Source organism: Oryx dammah, unplaced genomic scaffold, assembly GCF_014754425.2.
Source record: "Oryx dammah isolate SB20612 unplaced genomic scaffold, SCBI_Odam_1.1 HiC_scaffold_24, whole genome shotgun sequence".
In the NCBI taxonomy this organism is placed as follows: domain Eukaryota; kingdom Metazoa; phylum Chordata; class Mammalia; order Artiodactyla; family Bovidae; genus Oryx; species Oryx dammah.
The window spans coordinates 35,899,509-35,904,825 of NW_024070208.1; the positions used below are offsets into that span (position 1 = coordinate 35,899,509).

General features: G+C 43.1%; 1 pseudogene; it reads right to left on the reverse strand.

Annotated features, from left to right (window-relative positions):
* Positions 1–550: 550 nt before the first annotated feature.
* Positions 551–2,836, reverse strand: LOC120883223 (annotated as a pseudogene).
* Positions 2,837–5,317: the final 2,481 nt, after the last annotated feature.

Here is a 5,317-nt window from a genome sequence, read left to right on the forward strand (position 1 = left end):
ATGAGGATTCTCCAGGCAAGAATACTGGAGTGGTTTCCATGCCCTCCTCCAGGGGATCTTCCCAACCCAGGGATTGAACCCAGGTCTCCCGCATTGCAGGCAGATTCTATACCATCTGAGCCACCAGAGAATCTCTGTCTCTGCAAATGGCAAAATCTCATTCCTTGTTATGGCTGAATAATATTCCATGTGTATATATATATGCCACATCTTTTTTATCCATTCCTCTGTTGATGGACACTTAGGTTGCTTCCATGTTCTGGCTACTGTATATAACGCTACAATAAACACTGAGGTGCATGTATGTTTTAGAATCATGGTTTTCTCCATGTATATGCCCAGGAGTAGAGTTGCTGGGTCATGTGGAATCTAGAAAAATGGTAGTTGTTGCTGTCAACTACAGCATGCCAGGCCTCCCTGTCCTTCACCATCTCCCAGAAATTGCTCAAATCCATGTCCATTGAGTCAGTGATGCCATCCAACCATCTCCTCTGTCATCCCCTTCTCCTCCTGCCTTCAGTGTTTCCCAGTCTCAAGGTCTTTTCTAATGAGTCAGCTCTTCGCATGGGGTGTCCAAAAATATTGGTAGAGATGAACCTATATAAATCTTTTCTGTCAGAGACCTCAATATTGAGTACTCTGCACCAGGCTTTTTGTTCTCTGTTTTCTTCTCCTCTTAGGTGCAGTGAACTCTGTTTCACTAAAACTTTTGTTCTCCTCATCCTCTTCTATAACCACAGGCATACTCAGACTTAAAGATTTATCTTCCTTATGCATGTCACCTCTGGCTCTGGAAGACACTTCACTTCCTGCTGGTTTCAACGTTTCTTTGTTTCTTCTTTTCCTAGTTGCTTTGGTATGTACTTAACCGGGTGCAGAATCAGAGTCAGAAAAGTCAACTTTGACCTGACGGTGCCTTTTTGACTTTGATGCCTGAACAACAACTGAAAAGGCCTTTGATTTTATTTTCGCTAATGATGCTGCCCTTTCACATCTCTCTGATTGTTGTGAATTTCTCTCACTCTTTTCTTCTCCATCTTTAACTTTCAGTTTTAAGGTGGATTCTTTCTGTCTTTGTGCCACTGCTGATGCTCCAAAGCTATGTTCTTGATATTATTTAAAAAATCATCCTTTATCAAGTTGAGGGATTTTTCTGGATTGGACTTATCAGCTGAAGTTACATGTTTCATTCTCTGATAATGGTCATGAACATTCATCATTTCCTCTAATACATCATAAGTGATAAGTTTCATTATACAATCATTTGGGTCCTTAAATTCTTCAGTAATTTCAGCTCATTAAATTTTTTCTTCATTCTGTATGACAGGAATTTAAGCATTGCTGTAAAGTGAAATGCTCTGTCTAGTCGTAGCTTCCTAAAAATATAAGCTGCCTCAAAATGTTGTGCATTTATCAAATGTTACTGAAATTTTAAAATTTCATCCCAATCCTTCAGGGCAACTCTAATCTTTTGTTTTAGTTGACACAGTTGGGTGCTATATAATCCATATAGCAGATACAAAATACCAGTTCTGATCTGGAAGGTGTATGGAGGTAAAAAATATCACTAAGCCAAAGCCAAAGCTTCTTTTGCAGACGTGCTCTTTTCTAAATTTCTCATTCTATCGCAGAAGATGGTTCCAAACTTCACACTCATCCAGAGCTTAGAGAAGTCCTCGAAGTGTACACTATCCATCTCCTGGAAGCAGCTGAGCAGTGGCTCGAAGTCGTCCTTCAAGCCTACAGGAGCCCCATGTCTACAGAGGAAACATGCCACGTGCAGTCCAGCTGGTGGTAGCTGAGGAGGAAGCTAAGTATTTAGTAATTAATACCTTTTGTGTTAATCAGAAGGAAAGTATGGAAAATAAACTATTAAATAATAATAAAAAGGAAGAAAGATTCTTCCCACTATCATTTTTTTGTAAGCAGTGAGTTTCCATCAAGACAAAGAGTGAATTATAATCAGAGTGAATTATAATCAAAATCATTTCCTGTCTAGAGAGTCCTCATTGACTTGTCTCATCTCATTTGTGACATTTGTTCCGTCCATCTCAATTCTTCAGAGTCTGCTTTTTTTTTTTTTCCTTTTTTTGCCATGCCACACATCTTTTGGGATCTTAGTTCCCTGACCAGGGATCAAACCTGTGCCCTCAGCAGTGGAAGCACATGTTCCTAACCCCTAGGCCACCAGAGTAGTCTCTACAATCTGTCTTCAAAACAAGAAATCAAGTGACCTCTAACAAGGAGGAGTAACCCACCACCCCTGCAAAAGTTAGGGGGTCTCCCATTTTGTCTCACTATTTAGTGTCATCACTTTCCTTCAGCCTAACGATATTGAAAAAAAAGGGGGGAATATGGCAGACTGAATGCATGATTTATCTCCTCTCCTCCCCAAGCCTCATTCAAATGACCACAGAGTTGTAGTTTTAAAGGTCTAATTCTCCAAGGATAAAGATCAGCTGGAAACAGTAGCAGATGAGACTGAATCCACAAAGTGTGGGAACGAAAAGTGGACAGGTGAGTGGCCAGAGGAGGACTGAGGCAGGGGGACTCCAGGAAGAACAACACGAAGAAGGAAGTGGCACTGGTGGATACGATTACAGCCTGGGAGATTCACTCTGGCGGGGGAGAAAGCCATTGGCCCACACAGCCCCCTCGTCAACCATCCGACCAGCTACGGGAAAGCTGACCTCAGCTCCACTGACCTTACTGCACTCTGTCATCCACCTCCCAGCAGTGTCTCCTCCTGGGTCTTGTCATCACTCAGACTTGCTCTACATCCGGAGTCTTCCTGCTGGGGTGCCTCTCCCGAGGCCTGCTGGCAGCTTGTACCCATGGAACCTGCTCTTCCTCCTCATCCAGAGCTCCTGCTCCCAAACCCGTCCTCCCATCCCATCATCACCCTCCCCTTGAGGCCATCGCCTGCCACTCCTCTCGTTTGGAATAAGACACTGTGGTTAAAGACATGACGAGTTCATCATCACTTCAGTTCAGTTCAGTTCAGTTCAGTTCATTCCAGCTGCTCAGTCGTGTCCGACTCTTTGCGGCCCCATGAATCGTAACACACCAGGCCTCCTTGTCCATCACCAACTCCCGGAGTTCACTGAAACCGATGTCCATTGAGTCGGTGATGCCACCCAGCCATCTCATCCTCTGTCGTCCCCTTCTCCTCCTGCCCCCAATCCCTCCCAGCATCAGAGTCTTTTCCAATGAGTCAACTCTTCACATCAGGTGGCCAAAGTACTGGAGTTTCAGCTTCAACATCAGTCCTTCCAATGAATATTCAGGACTGATCTCCTTTAGGGTGGACTGGTTGGATCTCCTTGCAGTCCAAAGACTCTCAAGAGTCTTCTCCAACACCACAGTTTAAAAGCATCAATTCTTTAGTGCTCAGCCTTCTCCGCAGTCCAACTCTCACATCCATACATGACCACTGGAAAAACCATAGCCTTGACTAGACGGACTTTAGTCGGCAAAGTAATGTCTCTGCTTTTGAATATGCTATCTAGGTTGGTCATAACTTTCCTTCCAAGGAGTAAGCGTCTTTTAATTTCATGGCTGCAATCACCATCTGCAGTGATTTTGGAGCCCCCCAAAATAAAGTCTGACACTGTTTCCACTGTTCCCCATCTATTTGCCATGAAATGATGGAACCAGATGCCATGATCTTCGTTTTCTGAATATTGAGCTTTAAGCCAACTTTTTCACTCTCCTCGTTCACTTTCATCAAGAGGCTTTTTAGTTCCTCTTCACTTTCTGCCACAAGGGTGATGTCATCTGCATATCTGAGGTTATTGAGATTTCTTAGCACACTACTAAATTAGAATTCTAATCCAAAACCTGATTTTGGAATCAAGGTGGTATTATTTCTGTTATTTAGAAGTCTCATCATTTCGTGCTGCACAATGAACACTATAAATAAGTAAAAATAACCAGTCTCAGTGAAAGGATTATTGATTGCTAACACAATTATCCGTGGAACAGGGTTCTCACTGCCCGAATCTGAGGGAGATGATATGCCTGTCGCCTGATGAGGGAGTTTCAGCACTTGGCTGAAAGCACCTTCCCAGAATGACCCACCAAAGAACTATCCAAACAAACGAGAGTTTCTAGAACATGGCAGAAACTCAAGCAAGTGTGACAAGGGTGGATTCTGACTGTGAATAGCATCAAATGCCAGAAAAAGGGCCTAATTGAAGAAAGCCCCAGTGAAAATGAGTCTTGGGGAAGCTGGCAAATCAGCCTGGACGTGGGCTGCATTGCTATTTGGTTTAAGGTTGCGATGCTCCCAGCTTTTATTTTTTTAAGCAGTAGAAATCCTTCTTCAAATTGAAATGAAAGCAGAACTCTGACTAAAACTGAGGTCAGGGGTCTGGAGCCCCACTACCTAGTCCCACTGACTTTGGCAGTGATGCCAAGCCCATCTCTAGAACTAGAAAGATGGTCCTCTCTCCTGAGCCAACTCCTCTAGCTCCTGTCACCACGTACAGTGATATTTGCTAAAACACTTGTCCTGGAATACCTGAGCATGTGTGTGGGGTTGCAATAGCTAACAAATATGGAATCTGATTTTTTTTTCTAAGAAGCTTTCTCAAATTCTTACATTTCAAAGTGACTACATGCTGTCCCTTTTGTTTTTTCTCAACTCCAGCAACCAGACACCCAGTCTTAGGAGAATCCAGATCACCCTCTTCAGCATCTCTCTTAGTTACTTATCTATGAATCAAATAATAAGTAATTGCACGTTATATATTCATATACATGCATATTTAATAGGCAGTTGAGAAACAAATTGGAATAGGCATAATCTCTGCCCTCAAGAAACTTGAAATCTAACAGAGATTAAAACTGATAATGGTAGGGAATTCCCTGGCTATCCAGTGGTTTGGACTCTTGAGTTCTCACTGCAAAGGGACTGGGTTCAATCCCTGGTTGAGAAACTAAGATCCCACAGGCTGTGCCACCAAAAATCCAAAAAACATTTGAGAGATTAGAAATATGCACAGAAATTATGGAAGCCCAGAGAAAAGTGTATTAGTCGCTCAGTCATGTCCAACTCTTTGCCACCCCATGGACTGTAGCCCACCAGGCTCCTCAGTCCATGGAATTCTCCAGGCACAAATACTGGAGTGGGCTGCCATTTCCTTCTCCAGGGGATCTTCAAGACCCAGGAATCAACACGTCTCCTGCATTGCAGGAGGACTCTTCACTGTCTGAGCCAGAAAGTATGTGAACCAGATGACAGTGAGAGAGGTCAAAGGATGTTTTCCAGAGAAATGACATTGGACCAAGTTTTGAACAAAACAAAACAAAATTA